Below are 19,013 nucleotides of genomic sequence, written 5' to 3'. Positions count from 1 at the left end.
TCGCCTGAGGTGTCTGATAGAAATAAATGCATGAAATGACGATTGGCAGTCTTCCGGATTAAAAGCCGGTTTGTGTTCTTTCAGTCCGAGCGCGAACACATCGAGACAAACATCGTTCACACCTGCAGACAGTTCCAGAGTCTTCTTGCTGTAACAGCACTAACCTCTGCGACGCCTCAATTCTTATTAACTGACAGTGAAAATAAAGTTGATACATCAGTTTGTTTCTCTTTTCGAGTAGCTGAAGACTTCCAGTCGCTCAGGTGTCGAGCTTGAACGTTCATTCCAAACAGTTTGACCATAAAATATCTCAGATGATCAGACTTCTTTTGTGTTTCTGAAGCTTTCAGCTGAAGCTCTTGGCCTTCCTCGGGAGGTCGAGGAGGCCGTTCATGCTGGCACAAGGCCACAAGGTTTAACTTTTGCTTTGGAGAGAAGTGTTGAGAATCTTTGGAGCATCATGAAATAATTCAAAGATAAATCCTGATAAAAGAATCCTCGGAGTGAAAAAAGATTAAAGTCATTTTGATTATTTTCTGGTTTAATGATCGTTTTAAGATTCCTGACACGACAGATCAGTTAACTTAGATAGTTGCTGATGAATCAAAGTTTTTAGTTTTTCTGTTTCCACCAACATTTGTGCATGAAAACGTGCATGTTCCTGAAGGCAACGCATCCTGTGAACTCGCCGCCAATAACGGGCTCCTGTTTTCAGAATAATGAATTTTTTATTGCGTGCGATGGCGTCGATGTCGGCCCGGCTGGTCCTGAGTGTTTCCTCCTGTTATCAGACGGCGTTGCAGGTGTTTGTGCAGCCTGTTCGAATAAAACTTAACGGGGATAAAACTGAGTGGAAAAGAGCAAATGTGTGCATGTTGTGTCACCGACCTTGTGTTTCTCAATTTGTCTTCTCGTTCGCCTCCCATCTCCCTCAGCCCTCCTCATGATTCTCTCCCTCACGGTTTCCTAATCGCTCTCCCCTCTTCTCCTCTCTCTACAGTCCCGGCTCCCACCTCCAAATCACAATAAGATGCAGCTCCATGCTCCGCTCGCCGGTGATTATTTATTCTCCTTTCATTTTCTTTATTTAACCTTGATTTCCCCTGGTTAGTTGTTTGAGATTGAGTGGGGAGCATGGAGAGGGTCTTCCACTCACGTTCAAGCTGCCACATCGGCAAACCTCCTCGTTCAAGGGCCCTTCAGCAAGGCAGTGAATACCTACTCTGACCTCAGCAGAGTCCGGGGTTTTGTCCTGTCTGTGCCGAGAGCACGTTTGACTACAGGCAGAGAAACTTCATCATAATGAACAAAAAGCATGAAGGAGGCGAACACAGAATCAATGCAATCAGAGCATCGGCAATATCCAATCGATTCACACACAAATTAGCAGCATTCAGAATATTTCAGCGTGGAATAATCCTAATATTACCATGGAAACGGAGCGTAGGCACAGCAGGAGCACAACAGTAAACAAGATAAGGCGTGTGCGTGTCTCGGCATCGCGGCTAATCTCGGACTCGCATCTCTCTCAGGTTTCTCATAAGCGAGATAAGAGCTCGTCTGAGTTATTGCAGACGAGATAAAATGTTCATGCAGCACCAATCAAACAAAAAAGTACCTGAACGCCTCGGGTAGTAATTGGATATCGATGCAGACTTGTTGAGAAATAAGTTCACTCCGGAGAATCAACTTAATGTTTGTTGTATGTTTGTGAAAATACAGACGAGTTTAAATTGAAGTTTGTGTTTTGATTGACGGACGAGCTCGTGAAAATATTCACACCAGCCTCAAGTGGACGTTTGAGGAACTGCAGCTCGTCACAACTTAAACAGAAACGAGTTTCTCTCTTACTGTGCGTTCTTATTTTAACTTTTCTGATTGTGCGTTAAAATACATCGATGTGAACTCTGTATGAGAAATAACAGAACAATCAGTGAATCTTGTGGATTATTTCTTTAGGATAATGTTCAACTCAGAAGCTCTGCTGATTGAAATGAGTCATTTTTAGGCAGCGGTCATCAGCCAGAAGAATAAATTCACCCGTGTACGAAGGCTCCTCGCCGCCGCGGCTCAGGGTTCGAATCCGACCTGTGGCTCTTTCCTACATGTCATTCGCCGTCTCTCTCTCTCTCCACATTTCCTGTCACTCTTCAGCTGTCTCTGTCCAATAAAGGTCAAAAAGGCCAAAATCTAACTGCAATCTAACTACACTGACGATGTTTAACAAAGAGCTTCTGTCAGAACCAAACACAAACCACAAAATAACGTCTTCTAAACCTGCACGGATCTTTTAATCAAACTCCAGCTGATTTTAACTCTCCTCCTTCTCCTGTCTTGTGGACTTCGTCTATAAGCAGCGTGACCATGACCCACTTCAGCTCGAGACCCGCAGCAGCTATAAAAGACAGAGTGGAAGTAGAGTAACGTGAAGGAATAAATCTGGTCTGGAGCAAAGCGCTGTGACTGATAAAAGTTTATTAGAAGTCCTTTTGTGGAGCCCTGAGCTTTTCTTTCCTCAGCAGGGCTCCCTCCAACAACCGGCTCCAGAAATTTTTCTTGGCAGGCCGTAAAGGCCCTCTGAGGCAGCATTACAGCCCATGTGACAGTAAAACCCTCCACAGAAACCAATACTAATGGAATTCTCCCCGGCGAGGTGGCCCATCCTGCCTATTCAGAGGAGGAGGAGGAAGCCTTTTCTTTCTTCCCCCCCTCGCCGCGAAAGAATGCATCACACCCCCAGCAGCGCTTTTATGCGCACAAGTACCATCGCTGGACGGTTATTTACATTCACATTTGCATCTGAGGCAGTCTTATCCGGAGAGAGACTCACAATGAGACGGAGCCTGAATTCCTCGAACAGCGACAGTACAAATAAGCAGCAGGAAGGAAACAGTCAGTGATATTCCTGTAATCCCCGAGCGTGTCAGAGGGAAGTCAGAGGACAGATGGACGGGTTTGTTTTAGATGATGATGAGTGTATCTCCAACATTTGGCTGAATGAACTGGAGTCTGTTTTCCATCTAAAAGGGACCTTTATGTCCTGAACTCTGAGTTTTCTCTCAGGTTAAGTGACGTCTATCAACTCTCCCATCTGTCCTCCGTCCTCCAGTGTCTGTCCAACACGGACACAAAGAGTTTTCAGTGTTTTCAGGTATTCTTCATGGTGTTTTAGAGGAACGGAGTGCTTCCTGTTTGATCCAGTCTGTGACTGTGAGGGCTGCTACAGTCATCTCTGTCCGGGCCTCACTGATTACTGTACAGAACCACAACTTCAGAACTTTATTCAGACTGGATCAGATTTTTTTCACAATATATCTGCTGCTTTTCCCTCTGACCGGACACGTCTCCGTCCTGCATCGAATTCAAACTCCACCGGGAGCGTTTCAGTTCCTCCCTCCAGACTTTGTTGACTTGCTCAGGTTTTTCATTTTCCTGGTTCATGTTCTTCTAAACATGCTTCTACATGTGGAAACATGCTACACACTTCATTTGTTTCTCTTTTGTCTGTTTTTACGGCCGGCAGTTTACACAGGGTGTTTTATTTTGAAAATCCACCGGATTCTCTCGAGCCAAGCGGAGGCCCGCTTCTGGGATGCTTCTGGGACGCTTCTGAACCAGACCACGGCAGAGCCGGTGGAGTTTGATACATTGACTAGAACAGCCACGTATCGTTGTGGCGCTGTGTGTCCAGACCCGGTGGGATTTGGGGTGACCCTCTTGCCATAGTTGCTAACTGATTCTGCCGTTAGCAGGCAACAGAACCGGGCTCACTGTTGACACCAAACAATCTCTGCAACAAATCTAAAAATAAGGAAGTAAACAGCGCTCTGCTTCCTGTTTCACGGGGACTTCCAGGTGTTGAGTTCAACTTCTACACCGAACTGAGAAAGAACTGCCCAGTACTGTTGGGATTCTGGACTTTTGAGTGATCGTGGCAGTCCACCGTGTCGTCACCAGTTTGGTTCGGTTAAACTTCCTCCTCCTGTACGCATGTTGAAGTTTCCTTGGGCAATTTACTGAACCCCAAATTGCTCCGGAAGGCGTGTGAATGGTTCGTCTGAGCAGTTGGCAGGCAGTGACACTGTATGAATGTGTGTGAATGAGATGTGGTCGAGTGGTCGGAAAGACTAGAGAGCAGCTACACAAGTGCTGTCCATTCAGCATTTGGGCTGGTTAATATGGTTCATTTGGACCAAACAACCAGTCCACCTCCACGCAGACAACAAACGGACCATCTCATGATATATCAGAAGCAAAAACAACTTATGAATCCATCTACTGACGACTGAACACGTTAGTCTGTCAGTGTGAACAGGAACCAAACCGGTTTGGACCAAATGAAGCGAAATAAAGACGTCGAAGCACTCAAGCAGGCTCGTCAACGCTAGGGATGGGAATTGATAAAAAAATTTACGATTCCAATTCCATTATCGATTCTGCTCAACAATTCGATTCTTTATCGATTCTCATTTGGGGAAAAAAGGAGAACAAACAGTTTGATCAGCATCAACTTTGTTTAGTTAGAAGTATCACGACCTGACAAACCAACAGTGAGGTCAGCAGAGCCCACAGCCTGGATAATAACGATGTGTAACTACCTCCTGTAGTAACCGCAGAGGTGGTCATCGCCTGGCTGCTGCTGCTAGGTTGAGATTTATCTCCAGTCCGAAGCGTGTCAAAAACACGACATTCATTTAAAATATTACATGTTGTGTGCGCAAATGTTTCTGCATGTTGGTCGTGTTCCCTCCCGACGCTGTTATCTCCACTTTGCAATGATTGCAAGTCGCCCTGTTGACGTCTGTTTTGGTGAAATGCAGCCAAACTTTGGAGCGTTTGAACCGAGTGGGTGACATTGTTACTACTGATTGCACTGCACGTGAGAAACTTGAGGAAGTTACGTGACGTAATTAGTCGTGCTTGCTGGACTCGAACGTGCGTAACTTCTTGCTGAAGTTACGTGACGTAATTCGTGCTTTCTGGACTCGATAAGAGAATCGTTAGATAAACTGCCAAACGATTCCATGGAATTGAAACACACGGAACCGGTTCTTGTTAAGAACCGGTTCCGGTTCTCGATTCCCATCCCTAGTCAGCGTTGGTCTCATCATTTCTCTAATGTACAGACAGATGCTTGCAAAGGAATTTAAATGAAAGAAAATCTTTGGCAGGGTTGAATACTAACTTGGTTTCTGCTTAACTCAGACAAACACGGGCAATAAAACATGAAACCAGCTGCTGTTGAGGCTGACGTGGAGGTGACAGCTAACAGTCCTGATTATTGGTTTCAAACAGCACAATAACTCAATATTGTGACAATTTGAAGCATTTAAAAGAACATGTCAGTATTTTAGTAAATTAAGAAATCCAGCCACACGCTCTCATGGCTCCACTGTGTAAAATAAACTGTCATCAGTGTAAAGTGCCGGCTGCCTATGGCTCGGCTTATCAGGCCAGAAATAACGTGATTTTTTTTATAGAAAGTCTTTTCACTAAATCCCCATAAAGGGTTTAACGTGCCATTAAAATCTGAAACCTTTTATCCGAAGCTTACCGGAGTGTTCGTGTGTGTTTAGACAGTTAGCTTCAAAATGACCTGTGGGTGAACTCGGAATAATAACCACATTTATTCTTTTATGCGTTCATGCTCCATTTTATCAGCACGGCTACCAAAGAAAGTGTTAGCATGTTAGCACATTTGGTCATTTTCCGCGTTGCGTTCCCGGCTAGTGTGTTAGCATTGTCTCCATTCAACATAGCATAGCGATAGCATTAGCTTCACAATAAACTGAACTTTTAGCGTTAAGCGGTGCTAGCAAGGAGATTGCTATCACTTAACCGCGTGAATCATAAAGTTTCAGCATCAAGTAGCATCATCAAAAATTAACGAGTGTTCGTATTTAGTAAATTAATCCTAGCATATACATGCTAAAGTGTTAGCCTAAAGTGCTAATGCTATGTTGTTAGCATATACTTGAATAGGCTACGGCGTCGTATAACACTGATATTCAGTCTGCTAGCACAAAAGTTAGCATAAACTCTTATCACTCATCAAAAGTAATGCCAGAGTCAGTGCTAAAAGGTTAGCATGTTAGCATGTTAGCAAAGGTTAGCATGTTAACATGTTAGCAAATGTTAGCATGTTAGCAAAGGTTAGCATGTTAGCAAATGTGAGCATTTAATGGGATACCAAATGTTAGCATGTTAACAGATGTTAGCATGTTAGCAAATGTTAGCATGTTAACAGATGTTAGCATGTTAGCAAATGTTAGCATGTTAGCATGTAAGCATGTTAGCAAATGTTAGCATTTTACCAAATGTTAGCATGTTAGCAAATGTTAACATGTTAGCAAATGTTAGCATGTTAGCAAATGTTAGCATGTTAACATGTTAACAGATGTTAGCATGTTAACAGATGTTAGCATGTTAGCAAATGTTAGCATGTTAACAGATGTTAGCATGTTAGCATGAAGTGTGCTGTCACTTCAAAGTGCTAACGCGTTAGCACTGAGCTAACTGATCTGAAGTATTTGGGATGTTTGTGTCATTCCTTCACGCGTGTTCTGACCAACAGGCCTGTGTCCTTCAACATGTCTGCTCCTCGAACACGCGTGTTCAACGTGTTCTCGTCACGACGGCTGACGTGAAGTCGAGGCCGTGAGGCGGCGCAGCGCCTGTTAGCGTGGACGGGCTGCACTGACCTATATACAGACAGAAGAGTCTCTGCGGCTTATAGAGCAGCTCGTGGCTGATGGAGACGTGTTAGCTGAGGACACACACACGCACACACGTGAAGACACACACACACACACGTGAAGACACACACACACGTACGTTCACATATGGAGACGCCAACACGTGACGTGAGGACACGCGTGCAGAGACACAAGATGGAGACACGTATGGATGGAGAAGACACCTGTGAAAGGACACACACACACACACACACATATATGCAGATGAACATACACACACACACACACACACACACTCACATGTACACAGCGTCTGCCTCATGCATGTTTTATTGACCCGGCTCGCTCTCTTTCTACACCTCCGCTGTCTCGCCTCCTCTCATCCCTCCTTCTCCGTCTCTGCACCTCCTCTCATCCCCCTGTTCTCCCTCTGCCTTTCATCATCCTCCTTTGTTTCTCCCTCTCCTCCCTCCTCCGTCTCTCCCTCTTTCACCTCCTTTGTCCTCCCGTGACCTCTCAGAGCAGAACAGATCAATCCTTCCTTATCTCTCCTTTCTTCTCCTCCTCCTTTCTTGTCTGTCTCCATCCTCTCATCCTTTATACTTACTTTCCTCCTTTATCCCCACGCCTCCTTCCTCTGCACTTTTCTCCTTGTTTCCTCCTCTTAGAGGTAAAAGATCTCCTTTCTATCCTCCTTTCCCCCCTCTCTCTTTCCTCTTGTCTCCCTCCTCTCCTCTTTCCTCCTCTCACCCTCTCATCTCCATTACTGCTTACTTTTTACTCCTTCCTCTCCTCTTCTCTCCATCTTCCCCATATCTTTCTCTCTCTCCTCCTCCCATCCCTCACTTCTTCTTCCTTTATCTCTCACAGTGGCCTCCTCCTCGTTCGTCCTCCTCTCCTCCTTTTTTCCTCCACCTTCCTTCTTTTTACTTCATCCCTCCTCAGTTACTTTCACCTCTCCATCATCTCTTTTTCTCCTCCTCTGTATTTTTAATCTTTCCTTGCTCCCTCTCCTCCCCCCTTTCACCTCTCCCTCCTTCTGTCCTCCTCCTCATTTCATTTCTCCTGTTTTCTCTCCTCCACACCTGTCTTGTCTTTGATTTTTCTCTCTTCTCCTCTCCTTCTTTGTGTCCTCCTCCCTCCATCACTCTCCTTCCTTTTCTCCTTTTTCTTTGTCTCCTTCCCTCCTCCTCCCTCCTACCCGCTGACCTCCTCCTGTTCCTTTCTTCCTTCCTTCACTTTTCCTTATCTCCTGCACTTCTCCCTCCTCCTCCTCCTCCTCCTCCTTCACTCACCACCTGTTCCACCTTTCTTTTTCTCCCACTTCTCCTCCTCCTCCTCATCTTCATCTTCATCCTCTGCCCCCTCCTGACCTCCTCTCTCCTCCCTCTCTTGTCACCTCTTTCTCTCCCCCTCCCTCCTCCTTCCTGACCTCTCCTCCTCTCACTCTCTCGTCCCCTCTCCTCCCTCCTGACCTCCCCTCCTCCCTCCTCCTGACCTCCCCTCCTCACCTCCTCCTCCCTCTCCTCTCCTCCTAATTAGCACCTGAGCATACAGGCCTGGTTAATATTCGGCGGCGAGGCGCTGCGACGGCAGAAGGGCACCTCGCCGTCTCTCCTGCGCTGCTGTTGCCATGGTAACGCCATGGAAATGAAGCACCGCTTCCTCCCCGTCTCTCTCTCTCTGTCTCTTTCCTAATTTTTTTGCCCCCCTCCTCCACCTCCTCCTGCACCCCTATCCACCCCCACCTCCTCCACCACCTCCTCCTCCTCCCCCCTTCACTTTTTAATGAGTCACTGCATCCATTAAATTTTAGGATGGCGGGATGGCGGCGGGCGGAGGGAGGGTGGAGGAGTCACGAGGGCAAAGCGCCGCGCTCCGAGACAGAAAATTAAAAAAAAAAAAAAGAAGAAGAAGAAGAAGAAAAGACCAAAAAAAAAAAAAAAGTTTTTATTTCTTTTGAAAATTTAAAAAAAAAAAAGAAGAAAAAAGGCAAAAGTAAAAAAAATGGATTCATTGTGAGACGAGCCGACAGATGTTTGTGATGTCGCTACGTCCAAGGACGCCGCCATTCTTCATTCATTTATTTATTTATTTATTTATTTATTTATTTATTTATTCGCTTTTTCCGACAGAGTTCACTGAACTGTGTGTGTGTGTGTGTGTGTGTGTGTGTGTGTGTGTGTGTGTTTTGGTCGGGGTGTTTGGATGCAGGCCTTGGCCTTGATGAAGTTCTTTAAAGCTGCTAATTGTAATTCATTCATATTTCATGGTCGTGGGGGGCAGACGGTTTGCTGAGGGAGGATTGATAGAATATCAGGTGTGTGTGTGTGTGTGTGTGTGTTGAATTCCTAAACCATGGCCATGTGAAGCCGGTGGGTGTTTGTGTAACTGTGTGTGTGTGTGTGTCGTCCATCATGACAGCTGGAGGTCAGCAGGATTTTCTGAGTGTGTGTGTGTGAGTGTGTGTGTGTGTGTGAGTCAGCATATTTGTGTGTCTCTTCATAGATATTCATACGTGTGTGTGTGATTTTAGATCTTCGATTGTAGTTCTCTTCAGTGAGGCGTTGCTGACCTCCGTGTGTGTTCTCGACTCTTTTCAGACTTTTGTCTCGTGACTCTGCGTCTTCGTCTTTTGTCTGTTCTTATTTATTTGAAGTCGACTGAATCACCGTTAATGTGGAAATGAAATTTAAATTACATCCAGGCGTCGTCGCTTCACGATCCGACACCGGCTGCAGGTTTCAGGTTTCAGGTGAGCGTGATGCGGCCGGCGGAAACATTCAGGGAAAGATTCAATATTTTCATCCACACACATGAAACTGAATCATGTTTCACTTTTCAGCATGATCTCATTAGCTTTACAAATTTCCAGCTGCTTTGATATTAACCCGGTTTTAGTGCCAGCGTAGTAAAATATTTGAATACAATATGATGCCGTACACGTAACTAAACAGTCCGGAGGGAGCTCAGAGCAGAGCGGCTGAGGTGGTTCAGCGTCTGATCAGGATTCCCCCCTCGGGCGCCTTAGTTTGGCATGTCCACCTGGATCCCCGGGGCGGACCCAGAACCCACTGGAGGGACTACAACGCCTGGGAACGCCTCGGGATCCTCCAGGAGGAGCTGGGATGTGTCTGCTGAGGAGAAGGACGTCCTGTTAAATCTGTTTCAATATTTAAAAAGATGAATTTATTGATTTACATAATAGTAGATTAATTGGTGGTTAAATCACGAGTCAGCTTTCATGACATATAGTTCTCTGGGTGCTTTAATGTGTTTTCCATCTTGTACTGACTTTAAACTTGTGGCCGTTGAAGTTATCTGTATTTTAAACATCTGTATTCAGTTGTTGTATAAAAGCAGTAAACCCTGCAGGCCGTGCCGTTATACTGAAGATCAGCACGGCTGTGATTCAGTCGCAGGCACAGAGCCTCAGTGCAGCTCCCTCTCATGTGATATTGCTTTAATTAATCATTGTTCCATCGTTATCAGAGCGGAGCGTCGGCGATGTGAAGTCACGATCACAGAAGAAAACAGAGAATGATCAGACATCAGTGAACAGATTCATGTCATTCACATTCAGCTCCACAGACTCGACCTTGAGAGACTCGACTATACAAGAGTTTGGCCGATCCGTCGTTCGTCGTGTGTGCGAGCCCGAGAGCGGCGCTCCAATTATCCAGCCAATCACCCGAAACCTAAAACTCTCTCAAGGTTCTCTGCCAATGAAAAGCCAGCTTTGTTCTCATCAGCACATCAACTTACCTTACAGGATCCATCAGTCACTTAGCTCTGCTGCTCTGCGCTGCCATTTAATGCTTCCAACTTATCTAAGTGGTATTTGGCCTTGGTCTGTGGTTCCCAACGTGGGGCGCCGGGACCCACTCAGGGTCCCTACAGGGCTTCCAGAGGGTCCTGAGTAAAAATGAATCTACCTTTCTTACTTGTTATTCTTTGAGTTTTTATTTAGACCTTTTACAATAACAAGAAAAGTTTCTTCTGTCCTGAGGCTATTATCTGAGCTGAGATCCTGTCATATTTGTGAGTTTTATTTAATGTCAACTCTCCTTTTCCCTGCCCAGCGTTGCTGTTTCTTGTTCATTTGTACGGTGGAATTAGACCTGTGCATCACAGTGTACGACAGCGCTACAAGTGTAGAAAATGATTTGTAGTTCAGAGTTGGTTTCCGCCTCGTGTATCCAAACACTCTCAGACCATGTTTTAATTATACGGCAACTCTAATGTCCTGCAGAGCAAAGACAAAAAAGGTCTCATCACTGAATACAAGACTACCGTCTTACAATCACAAAATAATCGTGTTTGTCTTTTCTTGGTGTCTTTGTCGCATCATCACTGAGAATAGAAATCCCGGCTGACCGATCACAGTTCTTGTGGTCTCCATTGTTGCTTTTCTTCATTTCTGCGCTGTTTGTCTTGCGTATGAAGATCTCGGCACCAACCAATCGTCTGGGGATTCCTTAAACCGACTTCAAGGACACGCCTTGCCCGACTCTTTTTGAAACACTGAAGATTAGATTCTCAAAGGTTGAGTCCTTCCTGGAGCGACCCGGTTACACCTCGTCAGTGATGACAGTAGCCTCACAGGTATTAGATCTGAAAATGTGACCGACAGAGTGATATGCACTGGGTTAATCGTCTTTGAGGGATGGTTCATGTCATCAATATTGAGGTACTTGAATAAAACTATGATATTTGATTTTGTCGTTATCACCCAGACCTACTTAGAGCTCTGTTAGGACAGATTATCTTTCAGCAGGGAGTGATTTCTCTACCAGTCTGTAATTTCAGTCCCCTGTCAGTAATTCCTACAGATTGCTGTTACCAGTAAAAATTCAGACCTCTTTTCCCTCCTGCTAAAACAACCTGAGGTGAAACTCGTCATGACGTCCTTATGGTGGTTTCACAGAGCTCTTATATAACACGAGTGAGATTTGGATCTCTATAAGCTTAAGAGGAAGCTGCTGGAAATAGCCTGGCACTCTCAGAAGAGCTGGGTCATACTACCAGCTGTGTTAATGATGCATTAGCACCACGAGGTGCCCACACAAAGGCATCCTTTGATCAATCATTTAGCATCCCCACACACACACACTTACATTGAAACACACACACACACACATACACATGCATCTGGCAGTTTCTGTGCATGATGACTGGGTGCCTGAGGAGGAGGGGGGGGCGGTCACGGGGACTCCGAAAACCAGGACGCTTTTAGTTTCCAAATGATACCGCCTTAAAAGAAACCAGCCTGATAACCTTCACTCGTTCCTTCAGTCCCCGGTCGTCGTTCCCGCTCACTCAGTCACGTGTTACTGTCCTTCCAGTCACTTCAGGGACCATTAGCGAGTCTCGTCAGGCGTGTCAGGGTTGAATCTGTGAGGGATGATCCAATCTGTCGGATTGGTTCCGATACTGACGGCCAAAACACGGTTCCACATTAAAAACAGTTTTCTCTTCTGTTCTGCTCATTTGCTGTAATGAGCAAGTGATTGATGGAGCTGCCTGTGATACGTCTCCATGTTTGCACGTGCTTCGCAATAAGTGCATGTTGATGTGAAAGCGGTGGCAGAACTTGACAGCCAGGGCTGACACCTTGTTTGCTATTATGGGTCGGCGTTCAACTCTTAAGACAGAAATCTGCATATGAATGTAGAGTCTGTAGACATGGGACCAGACCTGTAGTCTGAGTACTATTGACCAATCACGTTGTGCAGGCTTTGGTTCCATGCAGGTAAATATGCTTTATCTGCATTCATACACAAATGCCGCATCGTTCTCACGTATGAAGTTGCTAATTGGACTGCAGAGAAAGTCTTGGGCCTGGATATCTGTTAGCCATTTTTGGGCCACACTAGAAGCCCATAAACATTGGCCGTTGCCCCTCGATGATAGCCAATAGGTTCAGAGATCGGAGGCGCTTCATGGAGACTTCTGTCCTGTAGCAAGAAGGTTCCTGATTCAGACCTCGGCTGGCATGTTCTCCTCGTGTCTGCTGATTGGCTGTTTGTCTCTATGCGACCTGTGATGAACCCTCTCTGTAAGCGGAGAACCAACAATGTTCATTTAGATGCATTTTCACATGAAAGCAGTGGAAGAACTTTGCTATTTACTAAAAGTGTTGACAACCAGGACTGTCACTAACATTTTTAAAACGTGAACAAAATGTGTATTTCATGACTAACGAAGCTCAGTGAAGAGAAGACGACCGGCTCAGACAAGAGGAATGACGTCACATCTAATTAACAAAAAAAGTTTCAGCATCTCGAGTTTCTAAGAACATGACAAAGGGGCGACATTGTTAGCAGGTTTTTGGTTTTGTGAGAAAACACAGAGGCGCACAGCTGAAGTGGTTTGTTGAAGAGATTAAAAATGTAATTACCTTCAGTGAGACCTTTTCTGTATCTGTACACAGCACCACTAACAACTCAGTTGATGCATTGTAACTTGCATTTTCATAAACCTTGGGCTATAATTAAAATTTGCACAAGCCTTAAGGATGATGCACGAATGACCCCAGCTCATGGTGTGATGCGTAGTTAAGCTTTAGGTTTTCTTACACATGCAGGAATGATGCTTCTGGATCGTTTGGGTATTGGAAGTGTTATTGGGAGAGAAAAGGTCCGATCATTTGGGGCTTCTCTGAAATCTGTGAGCTGTTAGCTGCAGGATGACCCCCGGTAAACACAAGATGAGCATTTGTGGATCCTTTTTCTGTGCCGAAAATCTGCATCGTCTCCTCCCCGCATCCCCCATCCCCTCCAGTTTGCCCTTGTTCCAGTAAAAAGTCTTTAACCCCTCCTATTAGCACAATTGGCTCCTTCCGATCTTCTTTCTGTCCTCCTAATTTGTCATTTCATTTCCCAAGATATTTCCTCATTACCTTCTTTTCCGTCTCCGAGTTGTTTTATGGCTTCCTCGACACCCTTTTCTCTCCAGTGTGCCCTTGTTCGCCTCGACACGCAAACTTGAATTGCCTACAGTGCAGTCAGATAGATGGATACAGTTTGTGGTTAGACTGATGGTTTGCTTTGCCCTTGATGGAGGAGAAAATCCGATATGTTTTTCCTCATCAGTGTCTGTAAAACCTGCAAATGAACCCTGCATCACCCGGGCTGATCCACTCGAGTTACTTTGGTGTCGCTTTCAGCGGAGAGTTTTGGTGTCCCATCCTGGTTTGAGTTTGGTTTCGGGACGATTTAGAAGAGGGGGAATCCTTGGGGGTGGGTTATTGTTTAATTATCAAACTCAAAAGAGTTCTGATTGTCTTGAAAAATCACGTCAGTGGCAAAAATGGGAGGATGGTTTGTTTTTTGTTTGAGGAACGACTGATCTCACCTGCCTCTCAAAAGGAAAAGGAAATGTGCCGCTTGGTGCAATTTGCAAATCATTGTTATCACTGCTGCGGTTTTATTATTTCCTCCATAATTATGGAGTGCTACCATGCTCCGAACAATCCCCTGTACACAAATACTGTACAAGTAATTACAAGGATGTGTGGAAGCGAGCTGAGCCCGACAAAATGGGACACAGCCAAGCGGCATATGACTCCCCTCGTCAGAAAAAAAGTTGGCCCGGAGTCCTCGAGACCGATCCAGTGATGCAGCAAAACATGACACTGTTGTAGTTTTCTGTTCTTTCTTTCTGGAGCTGGCAGAAGCGGCGCTGCTCCTCGTCGACGTGAACTCGTCGCAGTCTATCCTCCATCTTTCTCTCTTCATCTAAACCCTCTTATTCCTCCTTTCTTTTCTCTCTCTAATTTCTCTCTCTCCTCCTACGCTCTCGTCTCTTCTTCCCTTTTCCCGTCGACACTTTCTTCTCGTTTCCTTTTGGCTCCTACACACTCGTCTCCCTCCACCTCTTCCTATAGATACTCTGCTCTCCTCTCTTCAACCCCTCCTACAGTCTTTCTCTTCTTCCTGTTGTTTGATCTCTCTTTTCCCATCTGCCTCTCTGGTTTTTCCCACTTCACCTCTGGCAGCAGCTGCGTCTCTGGCAAAGTATTTTTGAGCAAACCAGCATGCACAGAAGTAGAAAACATGAATGGAAATTGCTTTATTTGTTCAAATTTGATCGATATTAAAGCTGCAAACAATGAATATTTTATTATCTATAAATCCATTAATATGTTTTAGGGAAATCAAAATCTTCCAGAGCTCAAGGTCTTTACAGAGCAGCTTAACACCCGTTTTAGCTTGAATATTCTCAGATTTGAGCAAAGTGACTGTTATAGTATCGGCTTGTACTTGGCACAAAGCAACATCAGGGATTGTTTTGTGTTGTTTCATTGCCTAGATCTTTTGCCTTCAGGGATGTTACATGAAATGACGTGATTCTGTTTCCAACATGTATCTGTCAAGAATAGTGAAGATCCAGGTAGCAGTCATCTCCTTGGGTTTAACCGCTTCAATGTTACTCACAGTACCAGTACCAGTGCCAACTATTCCCAAATACCTTTGTTGGGTCAGTGGGTCACGCATAGCTGGAGGTTTTGATTGAATCATAGCATCATCAGGCACCGACTTAAATCGGCAACCTTCTTCACAATCGGGTCCCATTTAGTGGACTGTGCTTCAGACGGCATTCATACATTGAACCTCTCCTTCCTGAGCAGCGCTGTAAATCTGGTCAAGGCCGCAAGGTCCACAGGACTTCTCCAGTGATGCTTAACGACAGCCGTGGTTAGAATTCATAGGCCCTCACACATGCTTGCTTGAGTATCAAGAGGCTGAGACCAGTGCTTCCCTTGGCTCCACGCCCTCATCTGCCAGGGTCAATGCATTCAGCATCCCAGTACCAGTGCCACCTATTCCCATATACCTTTGTTGGGTCAGTGGGTCATGCATTGCAGAGACTCTCGATCTGGTCAAGGCCAGAGGTCCACAGGGCTTCTCCAGTAACACTTAACATGGTTTACCCAGCCGTGGTTACTTGTTATTCGTAGGCCCTCACACATTGATCTTGCTTAAGTTTCAAGAGGCGGAAGGTCATCCTTAGTTTATATACTTTAAAGTTCAGCAGACCAGTGCTTCCCTTGGCTCCACACCTTCCTCCACCAGGGTCAATGCATCCAGCATCCCAGCCAATTATTCCCATATACCTTTGTTGGGTCTGTGGGTTTTGATTGAAGTTCATCAATCACCAACCTTCTTTCACAGAGTGTCAACGTACAACAGCGTTCATATATTGAACCTCTCCGTCCTGAGCAGATCTGGTCAAGGCCATGAAGTCCACAGCGCCTCTCCAGTGCCGTTACATTTCTTAATGACAGCTGTGATTACCACTGGCAGCTCCTCACACACAGAAGGTCGTCCAGGTCATGCTAAAGTGCAAGTTTTCTTACACCCAGAAGGTCTCATGAGGACAGCATCAGTGGATTTTCCAAAAAAAAGTTTTTTTTACTGTTGAGTAACTCTTAAAATTTCTTTGTTTTAGTCCAACTAATAGTCCAAACTGAAATATTCGGTTTCCAATTATATAACAAGAAAATTAGGACGTTTCTTCAGACACTGAAACCATTAAATGTTTGGTATTTTGGCTTGTACTGCGGTGGAAAGTATAAAAACTACCAAAAACAATACTTTTTTATTTTCATTTCTCAGTTTGGGGGAAAATTAACTTTTTTTTTTCCATTTAACAAAATTCACCAAACTGCTTAACGAGGCACTCTTTACTCATCATGAGTCTCTTCAGTCTGATAACTGTCTTATAATGTCTCCCGTGTCTTAGAAGATTATCCCAATATTGTCACGGTGATGTCATCAGGTGTATCTGGTCTGCGTTACGAACCGGGCGGCGTGGAGTTTGAAAGACGGGGTGGTTTATGAGGCGACACAGGTCTATTGAGAAGATGGTATTTGGGAAATTTAGGATCCAGGATGGTTGGACTGAAACTCGGGACCAAAGGGCAGCTGCTGCATCAATTTTAACCTCTTGGTTTTTAAACATTCAAACGAAGAACTTTGAATGTTTTCTAAAAAAGTTTTGTGATTTTTAAATAATCCCAAGAATCTGGCCAAATATCTGACAACAACTTTCCATACTTGCTCCAAACTAGAGGTCTTTACTGGTTCTTTTTGTCTCTTAGTAACAACATGACCCAGGACCTCGTAAGGACCTGGACCGGGTCTTAAATTCTACTCAGTTTAATCAGGTCATGTAGGTCCTGTTGTATTGCCGCAGGTTTTTGTAGCGAGACTGAGAGTGTGAACTGTAAAGTGCAGGAAAAAACAACATGTTTCTGTCTACAGCTGCTTGTTAATTGCTGCTGCCGCTGTGTGTGTTCTTTCTATATTTGTGCACTATAATACACACTATATACACACTGTAAGTCCACTATATTTGAAATCAGGTTTAATTATTCTCATCGGGGTCGACTGTCCTTCAGATCCCTCCTGGATCAGGCTCAGGTGACTTTCAAAACACGTCCAAGTATTGAGGTTTGATACTCACGCGATACGTGGTTTCCAGCCCGTCTAAAACATATTTATGTTTTTATTACTTTGGAAATCTCATTAGTTGAAGCATGAAGTAAACAGCCATGTAAATGCATGAGATTTATAATAACATAGGATTAGTTCAGTCTCATTGCACAGTGCAACAATCCAAACAGTTCTCTGGATACTCTGAAACTATAAAATACGTCTCCCGTGCAGGCGGTGAAAAGCTGATCAAGGCTGTGAGAGCATGAAATATGTCCAACATTAAGTGACACTTGGGACAAATAACAGCTTGCCCAATACTAATTAAGTGTTGAAATACTCAGTTTTTCTGGCAAACATGTTTTTTTTTTCTCCCCAAATGATTGGGACACCTTTTCAAAGCTTCAACTCTGCTGCTGATAGAAAATGCACCAAAAAGCCCAAATTTGATCGTATTATTTGTGATACTTCAGCTCGCCGTTGAAATTTCGTCTGTCAAATGTAAAGTGCTTTCCACCTCCCGCCCGTCGTCTCTTCATCTGCTTTCGATTCTGGCTCTTGTCCTCTTTTTTCTTTTGCTTTCTGTTTATCTTTTCTCTCTCTCTCGTCTCCTTTTTTTTCTGCCTCTTTAAACGCTCCGTTGTCCCTTTCTCCTCCTCCTCCTCCTCCTCCTCCTCCTCCTGCTGCTCCTCTCTTTATGTTTATCGTCTTTCTTTCCTCTCTCTTTCTTTTACTGTCTTCTCTCTCTCTTCCTGTCTGCCAGGCCATGGCCTAGTTAAAACGTCTTCTGCTTTGTGCCTGTTCTCTTTCATCAGCTGGAAGTTTTTTAGACTTTCTCTTCCCCTCTTTATCTCTCTGCTTCTTCACTGCCGTCTCTCATTTTATATCATTCTTCCTCCTCCTCCTCCTCACTTTACCTGCTTGTCCTCCTTTTGTTTTTACCCCCTTTCCTCCCTCCTTCACATATTTATTCACACCTGTCTCTCTCTCTCTCTCTCTCCCCGTCTGTTTCTACCTCGCTCTCTCCGTTCCATTGTGTGGATGATAGCTGTCTGGAGATCTCATCACTGAGTCTCTCTTATTACATGATTACAGGGTAATTATCCTGTGAAGTTGTCTTTGCCCGAATCTATGAAAGATGCTTAATGTCTTTTTAATGGGGTTTGGAGTTTAGAGACTTTTTTTTTGCCTTTTGTAGTTACCGTGGACTCTCAATTTATTGCATTTACATGTGATTGGCCTGGAACAGCGTGCCCTGATTAAGTGGCATTCATCGTAATTTTCGGGCGTGGCATCTCGCTCTGAGTTGTCAGTCAGACTCGCCTTATTTTTTTTTACTTCTGGTCTGGGCTTTGTCTCCTGCCAGCGTCTGATAAAGCCGGACCCGATGATGAAACCTGGTTTGGACTTTAGAGGACACACAGGGCGAAGTGGTGATGTTAGAAAACAACCAGAACGAGTCCAGAGGGGACGATTGCTTCATCAATATCTGCCTCATATTTGCTCTTGAGTTTCCCTCCCAGACATGAGATATTTATCCTGAAACTGTTCATCAAATGCAGGTTCATATTATGGGATATTATACAAGTGTAATTAAAGTTTACTTAGTTTATTTGAGGATGAACAACCATGACAACCACACCTACACCCAAACACAAAGGGCGGCCACGTAGTATCACCCGCGGAGCAGTCAGAGGTTCAGTACCTTGCTCATGGGCACCTCTGCCAGTCCACGCTCCCTACTGTGCTCCGTGCTGGACTTGAAGTCTTTTCTCCAGATGTGCAGTAATTCAACTCAAAATAGAAAATTTCTTTGTGATTTGGGTTAAATGAACCTTGATGCGGTGGTGGATGTCAAACTGAACCTGGAGTTCTGATC

The 19,013-nt window shown here is 44.7% G+C and overlaps 1 protein-coding gene across 2 annotated transcripts in view; it reads left to right on the top strand.

Moving 5' to 3' along the window:
* Nucleotides 1–19,013, top strand: part of LOC104934240 (zinc fingers and homeoboxes protein 2) — a 102,936-nt gene that overhangs the window by 66,288 nt on the left and 17,635 nt on the right. The window lies entirely within an intron of this gene.

Source organism: Larimichthys crocea, chromosome XIII, assembly GCF_000972845.2.
Source record: "Larimichthys crocea isolate SSNF chromosome XIII, L_crocea_2.0, whole genome shotgun sequence".
Classification (NCBI taxonomy): domain Eukaryota; kingdom Metazoa; phylum Chordata; class Actinopteri; family Sciaenidae; genus Larimichthys; species Larimichthys crocea.
The sequence above is the reverse complement of the archived record's forward strand: the minus strand, read 5'-3'. Positions and strand labels throughout refer to the sequence as shown.